The sequence below is a fragment of the Mus musculus genome, chromosome 5 (assembly GCF_000001635.26).
Source record: "Mus musculus strain C57BL/6J chromosome 5, GRCm38.p6 C57BL/6J".
Taxonomy (NCBI): domain Eukaryota; kingdom Metazoa; phylum Chordata; class Mammalia; order Rodentia; family Muridae; genus Mus; species Mus musculus.
The window spans coordinates 50,115,909-50,141,985 of record NC_000071.6 but is presented as its reverse complement, the minus strand read 5'-3'; the positions used below and the strand labels follow the sequence as shown (position 1 = coordinate 50,141,985).

The following is a 26,077-nucleotide window of genomic DNA, read 5'->3' as shown; positions in this document are numbered from 1 at the left end:
AAAATCAATTTTACACTACATCTTTAAACAAATCCAGCCCTACAAAGGATAATAGATGGAAAACACCAACACAAGGAAGGAAACTACACCCTAGAAAAAGCAAGAAAGTAATCTTACAACAAACCCAAAAGAAGATAAACACACAAACATAATTCCACCTCTAACAACAAAAATAACAGGAAGTAACAATCACTTTTCCTTAACATCTCTTAACATCAATGGACTCAATTCCCCAATATAAGTAACAGACATAGACTAACAGACTAGATACATAAACAAGACCCAGCTTTTTCCTGTATACAGGAAACGCACCTCAGTGACAAAGACAGACACTACCTCGGAGTAAAGGTTGGAAAACAATTTTCCAAGCAAATGGTCCCAAGAAGCAAGCTGGAGTAGCCATTCTAATATTGAATAAAATCAACTTCCAACTCAAAGTTATCAAAAAACGTAAGGAAGGACACTTCATACTGGTCAAAAAAAAATCTACCAAGATGAACTCTCAATTCTGAACATCTATGCTCCACATGCAAGAACACCCATGTTCATAAGTGAAACTTTACTAAAGCTCAAAGCATACATTGTACCCCATACAATAATAGTGAGAGGCTTCAACACCTCACTCTCATCAATGGGCAAGTCATGGAAACAGAAACTAAACAGAGACATGGTGAAACAAACCGAAGTTATGAACCAAATGGATCTAACAAATATTTATAGAACATTTCATTCTAAAGCAAAAGAATATAACTTCTTCTCAGCACCTCATGGTACTGTCTCCAAAACTGACCATATAATCTGTCACAAAACAGGCCTCAACAGATGCAAGCAGATTTAAATAATCCCATGCACCCTATAAGATCACCACAGACTAAGGCTGGTCTTAAATACCAACAAAAATAACAGAAAGCACACGTATACATGGAAGCTGAACAATGCTCCACTCAATGATAACTTTGTCAATGAAGAAATAAAGAAAAAAATTAAAGGCCTTTTAGAATTTAATGAAAATGAAGACACATCATACCAAAACTTATGGGACACAATGAAAGCAGCGGTAAGAGGAAAACTCATAGCTCTAAGTGCCTCAAAAAAAGAAACCGAAAAGGGCTTACACTAGCAGCTTGACCACACACCTGAAAGCTCTAGAACAAAAACAAAAACAAAAACAAAAACAAAAACAAAAACAAAAACAAATATACCCAAGAAGAATAAATGGCAGGAAATAATCAAACTCAGGACTGAAATCAACCAAAGAGAAACAAAGAGAACTATACAAAGAGAAACTGTTTTCCCCAGTTCTGTGAGCTATTCTAGCAAATTCCTAAGCCCAAGGAATGGGTGGTGGGAATCAACTTTTTATAGGACTATAGTCAAAAAGAGTCAGACAAGGAACTTCTCGTTGACCACTGAGGTAGGGATAATCTATTGTACTGAAGTTTACTCTGAGGCATTTTGGTTAATTTCAGGCTATTGGGTTGGGCATTGAATTGAACGTTAGCACATATAGTGTTCAGAAAGATGTAAAACTGGATGATGTGAAAATCACCCTCCCTTATATTATATGTTAATGTTGAGAAAACATCTCATGGTTGGTATTTTCCATCCTAGGGGAAGAAATACATCAACTACACAAAAATGATAAACATACAAGTATTCCCAGTAAATAGACCACCTGTAACCTCAACCAAAATGCATATTTGTATATCAATCCCACAAATAGTTTAATCCATTATTAAGTATTTTGTATATATAACTAGTTCTTTGTTCCGTATTTAATGAAATAAGCCTCAAATAGACTCATAAAGTTGCTTTTTTCAATCATTAGTTATTTTTAGACTTAACTATAGTAAAAATTAATAAAACTAAATTGATATATGGCATAAGCTTATTCAGTTTCTTCCTTATGTAACATATTTAATTACCTTGCAAAATAATTTTCCAGTGTCTAATAAACTCTAAGATACACGTTCTCTTTGACACATTAATTATACTTGTTTGGCAATTACAAATCAATAGGAAGAAAAAACTTAAATCAATAATAGGGATTTGAGAGGAAACAAACAGCCAGAGACATCAAAAGCAATTTCAGATACATATGACAAAACTATAAGGAGAAAGAAATTCTCAGAGTCCCTGGAAGCCCTTTTAGATGTAGACACGCCACCCCCTCCATTGGCTTTGTTTATCCTTTATTCCTTCTGGCCACTGGGTTTCACCTGGACCTAATCTCAACAGTCATGTGTTTGGTCTGCTGTTCCCAAAACCAGCCTCCAGCAGGAGAGATTCCCACACTCCACACACATTTCAAGATCATCACTAGATAGACTAGGCTCTGATTTCTCTGACTTGATGACAAAATGAATTCAGAGATTTTCAAACAAAATTTCAGCTCTAAACGACTTTTAAAATAATTTTATAAAGGTAATAATAATTTTATTTGGCATATGATCATATTTAAGTCTGTTTTAAGTGAGTGTAGGAATGATATAAATTTGTACACCCATGGAAGCCTCACCACCATCAAGATACAAACCAGTTTCACTCTGAACATCTTCACATCCCCCTTTCTGTCTTATATTACTTACATTACTGACACTCAGTACCTAACCCTGAACTCAGATTATAAGGGTTTCTTTCCTGCCCTTACGGATCATGTGTTTTCTAGACATTTCTATTTTGGAATCATGGTTTTTATTTTATCTGGTGTCTTCTTGGCACATGTTGGTCATGTTGTTTAACTATAGTTTTTTGTTGATTTTTTGTTTTTGTTGTTGTTGTTGGTAGTGGTGGTGGTGGGGTTTTTTTTTGCTTGTTTTTCAATGTGGAGCAGTAATCCATTTTGTGAGTATACCAAAAATATTTTTTTCCTTCACATTCTGGTGAATACTTTGATTTTGTATGTGAGTCCTAGTTTGCTTTTACTACCATTCCTGTGATAAAACACTAAACAAACAAAACCAAACTGGAAGGGGAGGGTGTCTTATTTCAGCTTATGGATCCAGTTCACCACTGGGGGAAGGGAAGGCAAAAGCTCATGCTAGAGCCAGAGGCAGAAACTAAAGCCAAGATCATAGAAAGAATGGACTCTACTGATTGCCTTCCTTGGCTTGCCCAGTTCCTTTTCTAATACAGTCCAGGTGTAAATGTCCAGAAATGGCACAACCCACAATGGGCTGGGCCCTTCTGTATCAATGAGCCATTAAGAATATGCCACACACACATGAGCTCACAGGCCAGTCTGATGAAGGCAGTTCCTTGATTAGGATTCCCTCTTGCCAACTATGTCTATGTCAAGTTAGAAAAACAAAATCTAACCAAGACAATCTACCCTTTATTAACTTGGACACACAAGCACCTCACTGTAATTCATAACCTATCCTTTCTTCTTTTTGTCCCCAAGATATCATGTTAACATAATAAAAATGCAAGAATAAATACATCCAGTGCTTTGAAAATTCATTCTCTTTTTAACCAAAAACAAAACAAAACAAAACAAAACAAAAACAAAAACAAAAACAAAAACAAAAACAAAAACCTATTAACTAGCCGGGCATAGTGGCGCATGCCTTTAATCCCAGCACTTGGGAGGTAGAGGCAGGCAGATTGCTGAGTTCGAGGCCAGCCTGGTCTACAGAGTGAGTTCCAGGACAGCCAGGACTACACAGAGAAACCCTGTCTCGAAAAAACCAAACCAAACCAAACCAAAACAAAACAAAAAACTATTAACTGTGGAACTCCAATAAAATACAAGTAATACTCCAAGAAGCAAGAACCAGGGCACAGTCAAAGCAGAGTGCAAATCCAGTAGTATAAAAAGCTCAGTATCTGACATTTGAGACTAACTCATAATCTTCTGTGAGTGAAAGGCCTTAAGTTGCTCCACCTCTCTGTCTATGCATCCAAACACACATAACTTGTCTCCTATGCTCAAGCTCATTCCTTTCCACACAGGCCACTGTCCCTGGTGGTCACCTCACAGTCCTGCTGTCACCAATACTCTAGAGTCTCCACTACAACTGAGGCTGCACCTTCACCAATGGCCTTTCTCACCACCCTTTCCCAGTCTCAAGTCTCAACTTCTCTCAGTTAGGCCTTTGTGTCTTCAAAGCTAGTCCTGTATGGACCTGTACGGACACCGTCTTGATCCCAGGGAAACCATGATTTCTGTGTGCTGCTGGTCTCTAATCACAACTGGTTTCTAGCCCCAGATAACCAGTGCTGATTGTCCCAGTAAAGAAATTTAATTTCCTTGGACTATTAATACAAAATATCACAGAAACAATGCAGATGATGGAGACCTAGCTTGTGATGTTTCAGAAAGATACAAAAACTATCAGGGCTGTTTCTGTGATGTCTCTCAAGCTTTCTTCAACAATAATTTCTTTCCTTAATCTCTGAGCACTCAAAGGCTTTCCCAGATCACAACATGACCCCATCAAAATCAAGCAAACAAGCAAGTAAGCAAGCAAGCAAGCAAACCTTAAAACAAAACAAAGTAAGTACATGGTAAGGTCTATCATGGCAATACTCCATGTCTCTGGCACCAACTTTGTTTTCTTGGTTTGTTTTCTTGAGGCTGTAATAAAAAGCTGACCAAACCAACCTTTGAGCTCAATGAAGCATTTCTCAGCTCTTAGTGAATTTAGTATGAAAAGCTAGCATGCCTGTGATTGTTCAAGTTTCATCAAAGCCTTCCTGAGCCAATTGTTTTCAAATTCATTGTTTCTTTCCCAAGGCAAATTATGTAGTGTAGACAAGGTGTGAGCCAAGTGAACATAGATTTATTAGAAGAAATGAGAAAGAATTGCAGAGAATGAGAGACATTCCAAAGGAGGAATACTGACATGCTCCCTTGCCACGTGACCTTTTATAGATCTTATGGTAAAAACTGAATGGAGACTGAGGTAATAGCTGTCAAACTTTTGAAGACAATGTGGGCTGAGCCAGTAAGTGATTGACCCTACCTCTCATTTGCCCTCAGTTCAAACAAAAATGTGATAATGATCTACTCATCCAGTCACAGAAATGGTCACATGTGCTGGTTATCTTCATCTACTCAACCAACTCACCTTACTCATTTAGTTAGGTGTTGGTTGAGATACATTCGATACTGACAGCTCATGAACCATTCTGGACCCTGCCCTTCCTTCCTGAAGGAAACTAGCTCTTGTCTCATTATGACTGAAACCTCAGACACCATCAGAAAGAAGCTGCCGTTTCAGGTGAAAAATAACCAGAACAGCCTCAAAATAATGATCCTTTGATATTGTTGGATGAGTCTTTCAACAAATGTACACGTTTCTATTAGATGTACTTTGAAGTTCTATTACTGATTGTGGTGGTTGATGATTTACATCCTTTCAATCAACAATGTGAAGGAATGAACCTAATGTAACATTAGAACCCATGACTGTTTTATCAATGGCAATATCCCTGTCTCAAACTCTATTTTATGAAATTCTAACATCCCTGCTTTTTCTTCCAAATCTTAAAGTTTGCATGGTGCATATTCTTCCATTCTTTTCTTTTAAATCTCTCTCTCTCTCTCTCTCTCTCTCTCTCTCTCTCTCTCTCTCTCTCTCTGTCTCACACACACACGCACACACACATATTATATATTATGTATTATGTATTTATATTTTATATAATATATTACACATTATATATGTATATATATATTATATAATATATGTGTGTGTTCCCCAAATGACAGCACGTATCTTTAAATAACCCATTCTAAAACAGAAATAAGCACAGAGCATAGACTGATTAAACATTTTCACACAGCTCTTAAGAAGAGAAGCTGAGACTTGAACTGAACTAGCCAAGGTTGACATAGCAAAGCAGCACAGGAGAAGTGATTCAAACATTAGGCATGTATCTGCAACGTAGAAGGCACAAGAACAAGGTGTGAGTTTTTCTTCCTCCCAAGGCCTTGCTTGGCCCTCCCTAGCTGTGTCCTTGCATGACATTTCCTCTGTTTACCCAGATATTCACTTCTCACAGATGTCAGTTGGATTAGATTTAGGGTCTAGGCTTACAACCCCATTTAACCTTAATTATCTCCCTAAAGGCCAAGACTTCGAATAAGATTTCAATAACAACGAGCTGCCTCTATGTAGATGTATATTTGCCAAGGAGCATGGTGTAATGTGTCACAGACCTTAAACAGAATTTAAGTTCCAAAGCTGAGTTCATGCCATCACAGGAAATAAGGAGAGAAAGGAGAAAGGAAAAGAAAAGAAGTTTTATTGTGTGAAAGACTGCACTGAAAATTCAAGTCAAAATTATAGCCATAAAAATTATAAAATAATAATAATAATGTTCACAAACATACTATTGCTCCAAATTATGAGTCTGAAGTCTCAAATTTTACTATCTGGAAATCTTTGCAAAATAAAGGATGTTCTCAGGAACAATCTTAATTTTGTCTGTTTTTAAATAATTTACTATATTTTTATTTAGATTTACCTATTGATTTTCAAATTCATCATTTATATATTTTTAAATATGAATACACTGTGAGCTAAGCTTAGCTCTCTGACCTTTCAGAATCTCTGAAACTGTCATTTGCAGTAGATAATTTCTTATTTAACTTTTACTTGATTTGATTGAGCGTTTTTCCTGCATATATGCATGTGTATTGTGCACGTGCTTGGTATCTGAAGGCCAGAACACGATGTTAGATATCCTGGAACTGAAACTAAGGTCATCTGTGAACTGCAATTTGGGCTCTGGTAACTGAATCTGGATCGTCTGCAAGAGCAAAAAGTATTCTTAACGCTTGCACACTCTCTCCTGCCTCCAGACTCTAGACTCTAGAGATTTTCCTTGAAATAAATATATGCTACTGTATGATGACCAAGTTTAAAAAAGAAAAAAACCTCAAGTTCACCTAGCAAACCCTAGGTATACATCATTTCAAAGTCATTTCAAGTAGTAAATAACTACAATTCTAACATTAAATGAATTGACATATTCTATCACACACTTTCACTTCTTGAAATGGTTATAAAAAGAAATTGACTTGTTGCAGAATGTCAGGCTTTGGACAGCCATTGAAATTAATGTCCCATGAATCACAATTAATCTTATTTAGCAAATTAGTTCATATAATTAGTTTACATACACATGATTGGAACAATAAAATGCTCTCAGTTGTATAATTGTTCATAATTAGAATATTAAGTTACTGCTCTAGTTTTTTAAAATTCCAAACAAGTTGATTCATAGTTACTTCGTATTTACTTAGTTTATGGTTTTATCATTAAATTTGGATATTCTTTTACAACACTCAAGGAAAGAAGTTGATAACATGTTGGTAAACAGCAGTGTGGATGAACAGCAAAATAGAAGCATGAAGCCAGACTCCAACCTAACAGTGCTTTAAGATCTACAACAGAAAAGGAAGACAGTGTCTTATAAATGTTACCCAAGCAGAACACAAACTTCTTAGAGGTCTGTTTCAATATGACTTTAAAATCTATGATAATTTTCTAGCCTTATGTCTGACAGCCATTCCACCAGTGAAAAAAGAATCTCCCAGAATGCCACTTACTTCTTTCCTTCTCCTGTTTTCTTTTCTGACTCTCCTTCCCCTCCACTCCCTCTGCTTCTTCATTTATTCCTCTTTTGATGGCACAAAATTTGACTTAATCTACAATGACTCCACTGTCATTCTAGAAATCATTAGTATAGCTTTTCCTGCAGATCCCTGCCTGACCTGATCATGACAGGAGACAGAAAGTTTTAGAATATAGAGTGGTGAGTTAGAAACAACAATGTGGAATATTTCCCCAGTGCCCATATGTTTGAGGCTCTTCCCTACTTCTCCTCTTTAAGTTTCAGTGTCTCTAGTTCTATGGAGGTCCTTGATTCAGTTAGACTTGAGCTTTGTACAAGGAGATGAGAATGCATCAATTCAAATTCTTCTACATGCTAACCACCAGATGAGCCAGCACCATTTGTTGAAAATGCTGGCTTTTTTCCACTGAATGGTATTAGTTCCTTTGTCAAAGATCAAGTGACCATAGTTGTGTGGGTTCATTTCTGGTTCTTCAATTCTTTTCCATTGATCTACCTGTCTGTCACTGTACCAGTACCATGTAGTTTTTATCGCAATTGCTCTGTAGTACAGCTTGAGGTCAGAGATAGTGATTCCACCAGAGGTTCTTTTATTGTTGATAATAGATTTTGCTATCCTAGGTTTTTTGTTATTCCAGATGAATTTGTAAATTGAGTTGGAATTTTGGTGGAGATTGCATTGAATCTGTATATTGCTTTCAGCAAGATAGCCAATTTGACTATATTAATCCTGCCAATCCATGAGCATGGGCGATCATTCCATCTTATGGGATCTTCTTTGATTTCTTTCTTCAGAGACTTAAAGTTCTTATAGTACAGATCTTTCACCTGCTTAGTTAGAGTCACACCAAGGTATTTTATATTATTTGGGACTATTGTGAAGGGTGTTGTTTCCACAATTTCTTTCTCAGCCTGTTTATCCTTTGTGTAGAGAAAGGCCATCAATTTGTTTGAATTAATTTTATATCCAGTTACTTCACTGAAGTTGTTTATCAGGTTTAGAAGTTCTCTGGTGGAATTATTGGGATCACTTATGTATACTATAATATCATCTGCAAATAGTGATTTTTGACTTCTTCCTTTCCAATTTGTATCCCTAGAAACAACAATGTGTCTTGCATTGAGCAAGAAATCTTTAAAAAGGAGAAGTTAGTCGTGTTTTCAATTTTATTTTACGTCTGACTATAAATACTGCAAATATGAAGGATCTCATATAATATATTCATTTTTATTTGTTTTGTTCTGGTCTTAATTGGGTTTTGTTTATTTTGAGACAAAATCTTCTGTAGCCTAGGCTATCCTTGAACTCACTGTGTAGCCTAGAATGACCTAGAAGTCCTTTCTTCCTCAGACTCCCACATATTGGTGTTATGCACATGCCCCAACAGGATAGACTGGAGCTGTCATTTCCATCTGTGTTATTTTTCAGGCCTCTTTAAGGCTTTAGGCTTTGCCTAAGAGCTTTAAAAAAAATCTGATTCACTTCTCAGGCAGTAGCACAGATTCATGCCTTATATCCTAGTCTTGAGAATGAATTTATTTGGAGACAAGTCTTCTAGAAGAAATCAAGTTAACAGGATGTCATTTGGATATGCCCTCATCCCATTTAACTGGTGTCCTTTTAAGAGGTGGAAACATGGACTCTGAGACAGGCACACAAAGAGAATGCATGTAAAATAAAGATGGAGGCAGATGTGATGTTGGGGCGGTACTTTTTACAGACCATGAGGTTATAGGCTTTAGAACATGATTTAAGAAAGCCATATGGTGCAGCCTTGGAGAATTTTGCCACTCTGTCTGAAGCTTCTCCTCTTTTTACAGACAAGCAACTACTGCTATGGCCTTGCATTTCTGTCCCTCATTCTTGTAACTTCATGCAGACTCTCCCCACTGGTACCCAGACCCAAAGTTACCTTCAATTATAATTTTACCCCCTTAACTCCTGGCCTCCTGAAACATATGGTAGGTTATACAGCAAATAGGCTCAACATACCCCATGTATACTATTGCAGCAACTGAAGGCTTCCTCCTTTTCAGGGCCCGTCTTTCCTGTCTATGGTGGGAGCCTATAGCTCTCCTGCCTGTTTTCTTCTGGACAGTCTGTTTCAGCACCTTTAATTGACCCTATAATATCCTTTTTAAAAATTCTAGTACAATCTAAGGGACTCAAAGCAAACCAGAAAAACACCAGAAGCACGGAGACAGGCTTGAGATGAATTCTTCCCCAAAGCCCTCATATGTAGGTAAATTTGCCAACATTCTGATCTGAACTTCTGGCCTCCAGAACACAATGAATTTGTGTTGCTGTGGGACTCTTGTTTGTAGTACTGTACCATAGTGACCCTAGCAAACCAACACAGTAGCAAAACAGTTTGCTTTTATCTTAGGGGGTGAAATTTAGATAGAGTTTATATTTGAGTTTAAGATTCATGGAATTGTGACTCACAGCTGGATTATCAAAATATATTCTGCTTTTAGCTTGGAAAAATTCATGAATCCAGTTATCATAGAAGAAATTCTACCCAGGTATATGAAACTATCTGTCATTATTGATATCTGTTCCCATTATTGTGACAGAAGAGCATAGGCTCAGAATCTTTAGTATTATGTGTGTGTGTGTGTGTGTGTGTGTGTGTGTGTGTGTGTGCATGTGTGTGTGTCTGTGTGTATGTGTACCATGGAGCTTATATGGAAATCAGAGGACACTTTGTGAATCAGTTCTCTCCCATAATCATGTGGGTTCCAAGGATTTAACTGAAACTATTAGGCTTCACAGAAAGTATCTTTACCCAGTGAGTCACCCTTCCTAAATGCAAGGTTGACATGATATCTATAAAGCAGTTACTGTGATATGCCATAAGTATAAATACAATAAATGGCCAAACTATATCCTGTAGATGTAGAAAAAACATTTCAAAGATTCAACAACATTTTGTTGTAGAAAATAATGATAATATCCTAATTAGTGGTCAAATATTGAATTTGAAAGTCATGCTTTCAAAGTTCAAAAATTCACTTCAAAACTTTGATGATGAAGCAATATGTTATAATAGATGAGTTAGTTCCTAAAACAAAGAGTCTATAATTAAACCTTTATATTTGTTATATTTGTAGCTCATTGATTTTTTTTTTTTTGCTGTGGCATAAAGATAATTTAACTAGTACTAATAAATAGTATTATGAACAAATAAATTTGGCACTAAAGAAATAACTATAAATAAGGAATGAAATTGGAATGGTTCTTCAATCTTCAAACGGGTGTGTGTGTGTGTGTGTGTGTGTGTGTGTGTGTGTGTGTGTGTGAAAGAGAGAGAGAGAGAGAGAGAGAGAGAGAGAGAGAGAGAGTTCCATAGCACAACTCTCTCACTGGAAGACTGAATAAAAACAAGACAGGAAGGCCGGAGGGACTTACTGATCTAGTCAAATATTTTATTTCTTCTCTTTATAGGAAATAAAGGAATAAAAGGCTGCTGCTACCTCCACAGTCACCACCACAACCAAGAACACACAAAATTCAAGATATATCAATCCTAGAGAAGAAAACATCTATTTTTAGCTCACAATTCTAGATAGTAGTCTGTAGTTGCCATATAGCTAACTACTTCATGTTCCTGCCTTGACTTCCCCAATATGATAGACTATAACTTACAACTGTGAACTAAAACAAACTCTACCCTACTCAAGTTACTTCTAGTCTGTGTATCTTATCACAGAGATATGAAAAGAAACTAAGACATTGCAAATAACAGTCCCTTCTTCAAGATTTGTCTGCAAGAGAGGAGCCGTGTGACACTTAAAAGAAAAATGACACACCTTGGTGTTCAGCAAAGGGGACAACTAAGCAACCTTATCAAAAATATCACTCCTTCAAGACCTGTGGGAGTGAACGTGAGAAGTGCAGGCTGCCAGCTACATCTTGAGAAGAAACTCCTTGCAGCCCCACCTGACTGCATAATTATATCTGCTTATGCACCTTCTCTAGTTCCAGAGGAGATATGCCTCTCCTCTCAGGAGCTACCTTGAACTAAAGCATACAATTAGGCCACACCCAGATTCCTGCCCCCAGAAGTGTGAGATAATAAATGTCTTTCTCTTGTCCTTCTGCTTTGCCAGGAGTTTTCCTCCTGAGTTGGTACTGAACACTATCAGTTTACATCCACTGAAATGGTCGTATGATTTTTATACTTTATTTGGCTAATATAGGAGATCCCTCTGCTTTTTAATAAATTCCACACGGTTATAAACATTTTAAAATACCAAACTCTAAGAAGCATACTTAGACATACATTTCAGAGAACCCAGAGTTTGGGCCCAGATAAGTAAAATATTAAGAACGTGTTTTTTGAGATTTTAAGCTTTTAAAACATTTTCCCTCTGGTATAGTAGTGGTATAAGGGGCGTTCCTTTCAGCAAAATCTTGCTAGTGTATGCAATGGTGTCAGCATTTGGAAGCTGATTATGGGATGGATCCCTGCATATGGCAATCACTAGATGGTCCATCCTTTCGTCACAGCTCCAAATTTTGTCTCTGTAACTCCTTCCATGGGTGTTTTGTTCCCATTTCTAAGAAAGAGTAAAGTGTTGCAAACTTTATATGCCCCAGTACGGGGGAACGCCAGGGCCAAAAAGGGGGAGTGGGTGGGTAAGGGATTGGGGGGTGGGTATGGGGGATCTTTGGGATAGCATTGAAAATATAAACGAGGAAAATACCTAATTTAAAAAAAAATTTATAGCAAAAAAAATAAATAAATAAGGGGCGTTCCTCCCAGTTTCCCAACTGGTAATGTACAGGTCCATATACTCCACATTTTCTACAGACTTTTCAAAGACTGTAATTTTTCACCTTCATTTTAAATGATTCTAGAGAGAGATGGGTATGGTGAGAGACAGAAGTACCGGTAAACTATAATTGCAAGCAGGGAACAGACATCTGTGAATCCTGCTGTAGCATTTACTTTGTATAGTAGCCCTGTGCCTATTATGTGTCAACATGAAGGTATTTGAATCTCAGTTACCACATCATGTCATCTGCTTCTTCCAGGAGAAAACTGTCTGTCATTTTCCAAAGAATGTATATCTTGATCACATTTGTTTGTAACTTGATTTGCTAGTGGCTCTATCTAATTTGCCTCTTTGCCTGAGCACAAGGGAACTATTTCTCTGGTTCTGCTCATAGACCTTGGCTACTGAGATATGTTCATAAGAAGCCCATAATCAGCCAACTCACAGTCATGCTAAAAATGAGCTAGGAATGATAATACATCCTGGAGAGTGACAACAATCTGTATACCAGGTGCTGGAAGAAAAGAGTAAGCAGATAAACTGGAACTGTTCTGACACGTGTCGACAATTTCACATACACATGATCACCGTGATAATTGGTAATGTTTCAAGCCTGGTTTCACACAAAGGTGCTGTCTTACTTTTCTCTGGTTGCTATAACAAATTTGAAACACTGGCTTCAAACAGCAAATTGATTCACAGTTCTGGGGATACAAAAACTATCGCCTCTAGGCTGAAGCCAAGAACTCAGGATGTCGTAATAAAGACTATAGAGAACACATCTCTTCCCTCTTCTAGTTTGAGAAGATACCAGCATCATTAAGTATTTGGCCTTTCCCTCTTATCTTCAAGGCCAATATCTTTGAAGACATTAATATTTATGTTGCATCTCCAGGAAGCCTTCTCCTTCATATGTAGGAAAAACTTCTTCTCTTTCCGTTCTATAAGAATATACATAATTGTGATTTAGATCCATCTGTAGAATCCAGAGTATCTCTGTATCAACATTTCCCCTGCATTCACATCTACAGCAACTTTGGCATGTTAGGTAGCATTTCTAAATTGCTATAACTAGGCACTAAGACCTTTGGAACAAGTGTATTATTTTTTCTTCTTTTTTTTATTATTCTCTCATATATTATATCTTGGCTGCATTGTCCCCTCCATCCTCTACTCTAAGTCTTCTCCCCACAACCCCTGCATCCCCTTCCACATGTCTCCTCTGTTTCTTTTCAGAAAGGGGCAGGCCCCCAAGGTATAGCAACTGAACATGGCATAACAAGTTACAATAGCCTCTGTACAAACTTTCCTATTAAGGGTGGGCAAGGCACCCAGTAGGAGGAAAAGCTTCCAAACAGCAGGCAAAAGAGTCAGAAATAGCCCATACTCCCGTTGTTAGGAATCCCACAAGAAGACCAAGCTACACAGCTATAACATATATGTAGAGGGCCTAAATCAGACCCATGCAGGCTCCCTGATTGTCAGTTCAGTGTCTCTGAGCCTCTGTGAGCCCAGGTTAGTTGATTCTGTGGGTTTTCTTGTGGTTGAGACAAACATTTGTAATAATAACATACACATTGACTTTCCTTAATAATGTAGCTCTTTCATACTGTTTTTACCAGAGTACTAAGTATGGCATGAGATACACAATGGAAATTTATGGTGCAGGTTTATCTAAAGTTAGAGAAAAGTTTTTCATAAAATAAGAACTTGATCTTACATAACATCTGGAGAATTCCCAGCCAAGATTCAAGTATTCTTGAAAAACCCTGTCTTTCTCCCCTCTTTCTCCTTTTCCTCCTGCCAATGAAGATAAGCTATTTTTTCTGAGCCAGGAAAGGCCTAGAGAATTCTGGAGAAGAGGTATATTGACACTATTAAAAAAAAAAAAAAAACCCTACATTACTAGAGAAACTCATTAAGTCAATTTTCAGATAAATGAAGATCCATTCCTTCTCAACCTTTTATGTTCAATGTTTGGTTTGGTTGCTCTAAATTCCAAGCAACAAACTGGATAGCAGGTACAAGGATAAGCTGTTCCATCAAGAAATCTGCCTAGAAAAATAATTTATTTTTCTCTGATCACATGTTGCTTATGAAGGTAACTAATACACTTATCAGTTATTATTTCATGTTATTAAATCTAGCTTGCTGTACCAAGGTTTACAGTGTATAAATCATCTGCAATGGTCTCAAAATTCCTATTCACCACAAGATTAGTATATTAAGATTTTTAACTCCCAAGTGATGTTATTTAAAAGCAAGTTTTAGAGGCATGATTAGTTGCCAAGGTAGAGCGTTTGTGATGGGATTAGTGTCCTTTTAAGAGATTTCTGAGAGGCATTTTTGGCCTTTCTACAAAGTGAGGGCAGTGAGGAAAGATTTCATCCAAAACCCAGGAACTACACTGTCACCAAACAGACAGCACATCTGCTGACGACTTGACCTTGGATTTTCCAGCCTGTGGAACTGTGAGAAATGAATTTCTGTTGCTTACACATTCATTTCTTAACAGTTATTTTGTTATACTCGCCCCCAAATGAGTAGCATGGTTTCCCAGTTAGTGGTATCTTAGCCCTATGACAATAAAGTAGTTTAAATTTGTCATGTGTTGACTATGTATCTTTCGTTCTTTGTCCCTAAAAATTAGAGCTTAATTCCCTTCTCACTGAATGAGTTGAATGTGATGACTCATTTCTAGAAAATGTGCAATATGTACAAAATTGTACGGTGTGATTTAAAAGACCAAGCCATAAAAGGCACTGTGTCTCTAGTTACTCTATCCTGGCTGTCTTGCTCAAAGGGATGGTAACAGACATGTTATGATAGCTTTCAATAGGCTCCATCAGGAGAATTTAGCCTGGACCTGCTGTGACAGTATAGGATAAGTGTCATGTGTGTGTTATGTCAGAAACATAAATATGCTTACCTCTTTCCACAAAGTCATAATTTATTAAGTAACAATAAATTCACAATGTTTAATGGTTTTTATGCTAGCATTGTGCCTGCCTTGGTATCATAGTCCAAAGATGTGCAAGCCTTTTATTCAAGTCTTCATTACTAATATTAACCTTCATATCCACATTACATAGTACATGGCACATATATCTGTATACATCTATACATATACATGGGCTACAGAATGAATGTGTTTGAAAGACTGCTGTAAAATTCAAGAGGCTTCAGAAGTGAGCTGAGAGTCTGTATTGATAAGATAATGAACCCAACAAGGTCTGGGAGGCAGCTGCCAGAGTCAGATTTGATAGTAGCATATATGGGGGAAATGCAGACACATGTCTACTCACCCCAGATATGAAACTGACAACAGACCAAAATAAGGATACCAACATGGTCAACTTGGTGAGACAATGAATTTTATTGGGGTACATACAAGAATATGGATGAGGGGTTACTTATTGTAGCATAAATGAGTCTAAGTCAGCTGTATCTCATATATATATATATATATATGTGTGTGTGTGTGTGTATATATATATATATATATATATATATATCCATGTAAACAAAAAATAATGTAGAGAGAGGCCATGATTTTGAAGAGGAGAAAGGAGGAGTATACGGAATTGCTTGCAGGGAGGAAAGGGAACAGGGAAAGGATGTAATTATCATCTCAAAAATAAAAGAAAAAGGTGATGCATTTCTTTTCTCTTTATGACTTTCATTGTGTTAGGCAACTAGTTAAAAATTAACAGACCTGCAAGTCACTGGGAATAGAGCCCTGCATACTCTGTGCCTTAACACAATAAAGCTGCAAGTGTCAAATGGTGGAAGACGACAAAGGAAGCATCCCAGCCTCCTAGTTGTGACCCCTTGATATTACTTCTTATTTTATGTGAGTGTGTGTGTGTGTGTGTTGGGGGGGGTGGGGAAGGTGGAGTCCAGAAGTCAAAAGAGGATCCTGAGTGTTGAACTACTAGCTCTTTTCTTTATGTTCTTGAGACAAGATCACTCACTAGACAGAAAGTTTGTGTTCTTGGTTAGGATAGGTGCCTAGTGAGCTCTCAGAATCTGCCTATATCTGCACCCTTCTCCCCATGCTGGGGTTATAGGACCCTGCTTAGTTTATATATAAAAACCAAGAGTGTGAACTCAGGTCCTGATGTTTACCCAAGCACTCTTACTTACTGAGGTTATCTCTCAAACTCCAGGGGTCTTAAGATTTAAAGTATGAAAAGGTAGCTACACATTGGACAAAAGGAATGAATTGGAGTGGTGGGACTTTTCATTATGCCAATTAAGGCACAGCTACTTCCTCCTGGTAAAGTTGGATCTTTTTATAGAGTTTTTTTTTTCCTTTAATTCTAATCTACTCTTTTGTTATACAATTTCTGGTCAAAAGAATAAGGTCTGAACTGCATCTCTGGCCCTGCATGGAGACGTGACATTCTAAACTGCTGGGAAGATTATAAGATTACTGTGTAGTGGAAAGCTCTGTGGTAAAGAACAAAGACACACCATCATTTTCGCTTAGGAGCTAATCCAAATGGTCCTGTCAATCACCGGAACAGGAAACTGACCCTCAGCCAAGCTATCTCTTCTGGGAAATTGGAACACTATAAAGCTACCTAACATGGAGGATGCTATAGTAGTTCCTTTAGGCATTGTCTATACTTACCCCTCAAAATTTTTTCCTATACAATGGTCTCACTGGCATTCCATCTTATGAAGCTGCCTAAATCAGTTTAGGTATTAGAAATTGAAAGTTCCAAATTTGGGCCAGCAATGTATATTTAGGCTAGTTTTGCATTGAAAGGTGAAGGAGAGTTACCAGTTTCAATTCTCCTAATTGGAGCTCCTTTAAGTTAACCCTCAAACAGGCCAAAGGAGTGTCTTTTGGTTCAGAAATTTTGGACCCCATGTTGAAGCTGAGGACCAAGGTACAAGCAAGGATCAATGTCCAGTTATGCAGAGTGTGCTCCACAAATGAAAATGACCAGATCCTCCTGGAATGCAAAGTGGCACCTTCAGCCTGTACAATTTCAAGGTTAAAGCTTGAGGAGGGGTGCAATGAATGTGTGGTCTCTCTGCCAGTGGAAAAATCTCCTGTACCTTCAACATAGTGGGCGATACAAAAGCTCTATTGACCCTGAAACCTGTTATTAGTAGTCTCATTGACTCATACATAAACTAGAGCTGTGTTTATTCATGGACAGTAGGTAGTTTGTAAGAAATACATGGATTAAAATGTTAACTGGGTTGATTTATGGCATTAGAATCATCAAGAGCTTGTTCTATATCATCAGTGATGATGAGTTGAGTAAAGGAAGCTGGTTTCCATGGCTTATGGATCCCAAGGTAAGCAGATGCAAAGAAAAATAAATCAGATTGGTCCTCTCAAAGCTCTCTTTCATGAACACTTAAAGCAGAGAGACATCCCTAGTGTGTTAGCAAAGCTGACCTGTTCAGGTGTATGGTTAGTGGCTCTCTCTTGATTTCTGAGATCAAGAAAACAATACAGTTTTGGCATAGTGATTGAAGTGGGGCTTCAATATGAGAGACATTTTGTCTTGGAATATTGGGCCTAGAGTAGGAGCTCAGTTCATTGCCAGTGACCTTAGTAACTGTTATTTAGAGGTAGTCAATAAGAACTGTATATTGTAAGAGGAATTAAAAAATTAAAAAAAAAAACATTTTAATGAGACAAAGGTTAGAGAGTACCAAATTCTCCTTGAATCCCAGTTTAAATCATCAAAACCCTTTTTTCCTTTAATTCTTATTAAGCTGTTCTTCATGCTACTTATTTATTCTGGGTTGAAAGATTAGTATCTGAGCTGTGTCTCTGACCTTGAGTGGAGACAAGACTTTTATCAAATGTCCTTAAAATAATAATTATTACTATTATTATCATTATTATATTATTACTTTGTTTAGTGAGGCTTAGGTCTAGACCCAAAGGAAATCTAAGAATATGTGGTATTCATTAAGATATGGGGGAAAACTCTACCTTATCATCATGAGTTGACAGACTTCAATAAGACATTTGAAAGTATTATGGGTGCCACATCAAATTTGAGAGTCAGGTATTAATACTAGGTAAACACTGAAGATACGGTTCTTACCAAAAATTGCATCATCTCTAAAGGAGTCACATGGTTGTCTGGACAGAACTGCATTCTAGTTCCTGCTTCTCTGAGGACTTTAATTTTAGTGTTTTATTGCACAAGAATAGCTAGTTTTCTCTTGAACATTTGCTGTGGAGTTTTCCTTTGTTGTGTAAATTTAATCCTATTTAAAAAGTCTTTGACTTCAAGGTGTTTCTACAGAAAAGAGTGAATTCCTCAGAAGCGGGCCGCTCAACTAACAGATAATCTAATCCAGGTTTTTTGCACTAGCAATACAATGGTGAGAAAATATTCAGGAAAATTCTCAAGGTTTTAAAACTTATAACACAGTGTGGATTTCCCTCTGTGGGAGTCAACCTAAAACTGTGTGTTTTTGCAGGCTTGACTACAGACAGTTGCAAAGGCTAGCAGACCACACAGGGAGAAAACTGCCTTCCTTGTTACAGTGACACTGGAGGCCCATTAAGAGAAAGCTATTTCCTCTTGGACTAGAGAAAGGAATCTACCTCTAGTCTGGGTGGAGACCTGACATTCCAAGTTGCAGGAAACAGAGTTAATCCCCTTGGGCTAGTCAATTACACAGCTAAGGAACCACCCCTTAGGAAGGCCTTAAGCCATGCTAAAGAAACAAGGGGAACGATTATCCTTTAATGAGATAATGTACTTTCCATTCCAGAAACCCTGCCTTCAGTAGAGTAATTGAAAGGAAGTCTTGAGATGCGGTTAAACTTGCCTGCCTTTTGGTGATCTAAGAAAGGTGTGACTTTTCCTCTTGCTTTACCAGTGTCTCTTTCTTTCAGATGCTGGTGAGGGCCAGGGTATGCTTTTATTTAAAAAATAAATAAATAAATAAAAATAAAAATAAATAAAACTTTCTCTAGAGTCCCCTCTCCCCCTTTTGTCATGTGACTGCTTGCCAAACTTCCATGCCTAACTCAGAGCATCATGGTCTCTCTCTTCCACTTCTCCAGTTCCCTCCTCTAGGCAGCTGTCACGATTTAGAGCTCACCTGTCCTGTGTTTATTCTAATCACTAATAAGATCCTCTTCTCGTTTCCTTTTGATTTCACACTTAAATTCTTTTATTAGCAAGACTGAGAATCCTTAGAGAGTAAGCCTTAACTTCTTGTGAATTATATGGCACTTCAAAATTTCTGGTGCCATCCAGAATGAATGGTAACTCTCCGAAGGGAGCTGCAGGCAAGAACTCAGGTTCGTGCTCTGTAAGTAGTGCATTTCTATCCCCTGTTCACTCACTCTTTAGCTATCATCATCTGGGACCTTGTGCAAAAGTAGTCTCAGGTGCCTCTGCCAAGGCTTCCATGTAAGGGAGAAAAGAATAGAAATGCTTCCTCCCTTACTCTGCCTGAGCACTTTAAGAACATAAGACTTCACTATGAGTCTCTGTCTGTCCCTCTGTGCCTGTCTGTCTCTATCTCCTGTCTGTCTCTATCTCCTGTCTTTATCTATCTCTCTGTATCTGTCTCTCATTAGGCCACACTCCCCTGCATTCTGTCCCCTTAAAAAAAAAGGAATGACAAAGGCCCATTGTGACTATGACAGCACTCAGCCTAGGTGGAAAATGTTAGGACCAAGGCAACTTTAAATTATCCTAAATAGTGCCTACCTCTGTGATTCAAGGTTTGTAGGCCAGATCATATGATAGAAAGCTTGCCCACTCCTCATCCCCTCACAAACATCTGAGTCAGAAACTCTTTTTTTTTCGGGGGGGGGGGCGGGATTTGAAGAGAAGGTTCTAACTCTTTCTCGTTTAATAGTACCATTATGGTTGGCAATGGCCATGATGCTATAGCTCTCCTGCTGTTTTGGAAACTGACGAATCTGTTTGGGAATCCCATCGCACTTGCTATACATGGTGGCTATCGTGCCTGATGAAGCACCTCCTCAGACATGAAGCCCTGTTCACCTAGTTCAGGGCCCTATCTCTTATTAAAGTTCATCTAACTGGTAATCGCTGTGTCAGCACCTTTCCTTGAGCCTGTTCATCATCCTTGGAGCTTTCTCTTTCTTCCCTCTACACTTTTACCCTAACATCAGGGTCCATAAAAACACCACAACCTTTTGCTTAGTCCTCCCTCAGCAGGGAGTAATCTCATATATGTGACGATCCATAAGACCTGGAGCTTGTTTGGCATGTTCATGCTACTGTGATTAAATATCTGATATAAGCCAGTGCTTCTCAAACTTTTCCCACTCTCAAGCCTTTTAGCCCAATTAGCCCAAAAAAGTTTGTGTGACCTCAAATTTTATACACATATAAACAAATCACCTTCATAAATATATGTATATATAGATATATAAGAAGCATTTGCTGATAATGCAACCATTCTTAATTTTAGCATTTATTAAAGACAAAATCCAATTTGCATGCTAATGAGATGGATGTGCTTGTTGATTTTACACAAAGAATTAAATCTCTTCTTCTATTTGATAATGTAGGAAGTGGAGCATCTCTGCTTGGTATTATAATTGTTAACATTCAGAATGACACTTTATATAAATACACAGAACAAATCAGAAAAAGCATATTCAAGACCATTTCATAAATTTTTGGCAACTCTGCCATAATCCCAAGCCAAAATTCATTTAAGGATTAAAAATAAAAATCAAATGAACAGTTAAAGCAACAATTTTTAAAAATCAAACTTTCTAGCATAATAGATTTCAAACATGTACTAACTTGATACCTACATGTTCGGAAATGATGTAGGAAAATAATAACAAGCTTTGTTTTCCGTATTAAATGACTGTATTTCTCCTAGAACAGAGAACTTGGTATATATAGCTAAAAATGACTGTGATACTGACAAACTCAAATCTGAGTCCAGGTGTTTCAGACAATGTGGTTGTTTTGTGGTATGATGGCATGTGTAGCACAAAAATGCATGCTTGTGTGTTCAGAATAGAGGCTATAGTAATGTCATATGACAACATTGGTGAGAGCTACCAGAGATTCATAATGCATTTGATTGTTTTAAAACTGAATTCTGGTCATTCCATACTCAGAGACCTTTCATTGCTCTTCTGTTATACATTGCCTTGATGTTCAGTTATGTGACCCTATATGAGGGTCACAACTGGTAGTTAAGAAGCTATGATATGACAATTTATATGATGAAAGATGTATTTTAGCTTGTAGTTCCAGAGTATTAAGCCCATGTTTTCTTGGTTCTGTGCACCTGGACAGATCACAGAGTGACAGCAGTATCTGGTGAGTGGTGGGAGTCCACCTTCTCCTCCACAAAGGCAGGAGGCAGATGTCACTTTCAATGACCTACTACCTAGAGATAGTTTCTAAAACATTCTGAAATTGCACCACCAGCTGGAAACCAAGGATTTAAGTGATGATCTGATAAAGAAGATTTCATATTCAAATTTTACCAAGGCACTTGTGATGGTTTGTATATCATTGGACCAGGGAGTGGCACCATCTAGAGGTGTGGCCTCGTTGGAATAGGTGTGACCTGGTTGGAATGGGTGTGTCACTGTGGGTGTGGTCATAAGGTCCTCACCCTAGTTGCCTGGAAGTCAATCTTCCACTAGCAGTCTTTGGATGAAGACATAAAACTCTCAGCTCTACCTGCACCATGCCTGCCTGGATACTGCCATGCAACCACCTTGATGATAATGGACTGAACCTCTGAATCTGTAAGCCAGCGTCAATTAAATGTTGTTTATTAAGACTTGCCTTGGTCATGGTGTCTGTTCACAGCAGTAAAATCCTAACTAAGACAGCGCATGTTTCAAAAGGCTAAAAATGGAGCAGGAATTGTTGGTGGTTTCTCTAGTTTTAGCTTTTGCCTATTCAATCTTCTTGACTTTCGACCCAGGTTTACTTTTACTTTGAGCTGGATGCTTGAATTCAGTAGTTTGGTGATACCTGACAATTCAGCTTTCCAAGCTCTGCTGAGTTTTCTGTCACCCTATTGGAATATTCCAGTTGCTACACCTCAAGCAATATAAGGAAATCAAATCTGAAATTCCCTATTCCAGTTTGTCAGGAATGATATAACAAAGAAGACAGAATTGACTCTGATCAAGGGAGTATTACCGGCAAGTATTATGGTGTAATCTATGGAGCAGAGACTCTTTATATGACTTTATATTGCAGCACAATATATCAAATGTATTTGTATTTAAATATAAAAGAAACAGAACATACTTTTCACAATCAATTTTATCCACCAGCCATTCATTAATATGACTCCATAAGAAAGTTGCTGGTTTCAAGTAACAGCAAACTCAGCACAGTGACTAAAGTAACGAAGAGAGTGTGGTTCATTTAAATGACAGACCATAAAGTAAAAGATACTCTAGGCATGAATAAAATATAATCAGTCAACATGTCAGTCCTGCTGTGATCCTTCAGGCTATCTTTTTCTTTGTGTTCCTCTCATCTGTAGGCACACATTATTAATACACAAATCAATTTCATACTTATGGGCCAGCCCATGTGAAACTAAAGATGGTGTCTTTCCCAGCCTTTCATCTGTCTGATTAGTCTAGATTTGGTCATACAACAATTCCTGAATGAATCCCTTTGGCCAAAGAGTGTATGGTGCCAATTCCCTTGTGGTCAGCTATAACTGTTTGTCTTTATTTGTTTCTCAGACCTAATGAGTAGTCATTATTATCCCAGAAATCATGTGAAAGGCAGAGAATAAGTCAGAGGTTATTGAGAAGTGAATGAAAACTACTGGTAACCTAAAATGTCAAGTAAATGGGAGCAACAAAGAGTCAAATGTGCCTTTCAGCTGTCTTTGAAATTGATGTTTTATGGAGGAAAGGAGAATAGCCTTATCTTGGTGGTTGTCTTCCCACAAAGGCATTGGTTCGAAAGACTCAGCACAAAGGAACATACTTGCACAATAACAATGAGAAAATGAATTGGAGAGGTTAGGAAAGATATTTTATTATGACCCTTATTAACATAGTGGAAGATTCAAGAACACAGCGAGAATGGAGGTGTCAATGGTGGAAGTAAGTAGAGTAGAAATACATATCGCCAACATTCTTATGAAACAAAAATAGCCTGCTTCACTGGAAAACACAAGATGGCCAAATATTATAGTGGATACATAAGCTAACAGCTTCTGGGACAGGCCCTGTTTCAGGGCTTCATCTTCTGCCAGGAGGCAGGTCCGAACGCCAGATATCTGTCTACCTTAACTGCAAGAGGAGATCTTGTCTGCAGAGAGTGCTCTAACCACTGAAACTCAGGAGAAATCTAGTCTACCAGGTCTGCTGATAGAGGCTAACAGAATCATGAGAGGAACAAGCTCTAACCAGAGACAACTATAACAACTAACTCCAGAGATTACCAGATGGCAAAAGGCAAACGTAAGAATCTTACTAACAGAAACCAAGACCACTCACCATCATCAGAAAACAGCACTCCCACCTCAGCCAGACCTGGATACCCCAACACACCAGAAAGGTAGGCCCAGATTAAAAACCATATCTCATGATGATGGTAGAGGACATCAAGAAGGACTTAAATAACTCACTTAAAGAAATACAGGAGAACACTGCTAAAGAGTTACAAGTCCTTAAAGAAAAACAGGACAACACAGCCAAACAGGTGATGGAAATGGACAAAAGCATACTAGACCTCAAAAGGGAAGTAGACACAATAAAGAAAACCCAAAGTGAGGCAACCCAGGAGATAGAAACCCTAGGAAAGAAATCTGGAACCATAGATGTGAGCATCCACAACAGAATACTAGAGATGGAAGTGAGAATCTCAGCTGCAGAAGATTCCATAGAGAACATCAGCAAAACAATCAAAGAAAATGCGAAATGCAAAAATATGCTAACTCAAAACATCCAGGAAATCCAGGACACAATGAGAAGACCAAACCTACGGATAATAGGAGTAGATGAGAATGAAGATTTTCATCTTAAAGGGCTAGAAAATATCTTCAACAAAATTATAGAAGAAAACTTCCCAAACCTAAAGAATGGCATGCCCATGAATATACAAGAAACCTAAAGAACTCCAAATAGACTGGACCAGAAAAGGAATTCCTCCAGACACAAAATAATTAGAACAACAAATGCACTAAATAAATATAAAATATTAAAGCAGTAAGGAAAAAGGTCAAGTAACATATAAAGAGAGGCCTATCAGAATTACACCAGATTTTTCACCAGAGACCATGAAAGCCAGAAGGGCCTGGACAGATGTCATACGGACACTAAGAGAACACAAATGCCAGCCCAGGCTACTATACCCAGCCAAACTTTCAATTACCATAGATGGAGAAACCAAAGTATTCCATGAGAAAACCAAATTCACACATTATCTTTCCACGAATCCAGTCCTTAAAAGGACAATAACAGAAAAAAAACGAATACAAGGATGGAAACCACATCCTAGAAACACAAGAAAGTAATCCTTCAACAAACCTAAAAGAAGACAGCCACAAGAACAGAATGGAAACTCTAACAACAAAAATGATAGGAAGCAACAATTACTTTTCCTTAATATCTCTAAATATCAATGGAATCAATTCCCCAATAAAAAGACATAGACTAACAAACTGGCTACACAAACAGGATCCAACATTTTGCTGCTTACAGGAAACCCATCACAGGGAAAAAGACAGACACTACCTCAGAATGAAAGGCTGGAAAACAATTTTCCAAGCAGATGATCTGAAGAAACAAGCTGGAGTAGCCATTCTAATACCTAATAAAATCGACTTCCAACCCAAAGTTATCAAAAAGACAAGGAGGGGCACTACATACCCATAAAAGGTAAAATCTTCCAAGGGGAACTCTCAATTCTGAATATCTATGCTCCAAATGCAAGGGCAGCCACATTCATTAAAGAAACTTTAGTAAAGCTCAAAGCACACGTTGCACCTCACACAATAATAGTGGGAGACTTCAACACACCACTTCCATGAATGGACAGATCATGGAAACAGACACTAAACAGGGACACAGTGAAACTAACAGAAGTTATGAAACAAATGGATTTAACAGATATCTACAGAACATTTTATCCTAAAACAAAAGGATACACCTTCTTCTCAGAACCTCATGGTACCTTCTCCAAAATTGACCACATGATTGCTCTCAAAACAGGCCTCAACAGATACAAAAATATTAAAATTGTCCCATGCATCCTATCAGATTACCATGGAATATGGCTGATCTTCAATAACAATATAAATAATAGAAAGCCAACATTCACGTGGAAACTGAACAACACTCTTCTCAGTGATACCTTTGTCAAGGAAGGAAAAAGAAAGAAATTAAAAACTTTTTAGAGTTTAATGAAAATGAAGCCACAACATACCCAAACTTATGGGACACAACGAAAGCATTTCTAAGAGGAAAACGCATAGCTCTGAGTGCCTCCAAAAAGAAACTAGAGAGAGCACACACTAGCAGCTTGACAACACACCTAAAAGGTCTAAAACAAAAGGAAGCAAATTCACCCAAGAGGAGTAGATGGCAGGAAATAATCAAACTCAGAGATGAAATTAACCAAGTGGAAACAAGAAGAACTATTCAAAGAATCAACCAAATGAGGAGCTGGTTTTTGAGAAAATCAAGGAGATAAATAAACCCTCACTAGAGGGTTAATAAGCCACA

The 26,077-nt window shown here is 37.7% G+C and overlaps 1 long non-coding RNA gene across 1 annotated transcript; it reads left to right on the top strand.

Moving 5' to 3' along the window:
* The first annotated feature begins 15,638 nt into the window (after positions 1 to 15,638).
* Positions 15,639 to 19,276, top strand: Gm40300. The gene is made up of 3 exons (XR_868412.1): positions 15,639 to 15,729; positions 16,061 to 16,222; positions 16,730 to 19,276. It is a non-coding gene; the product is annotated as a predicted gene, 40300 (long non-coding RNA).
* The last annotated feature ends 6,801 nt before the right edge of the window (positions 19,277 to 26,077 follow it).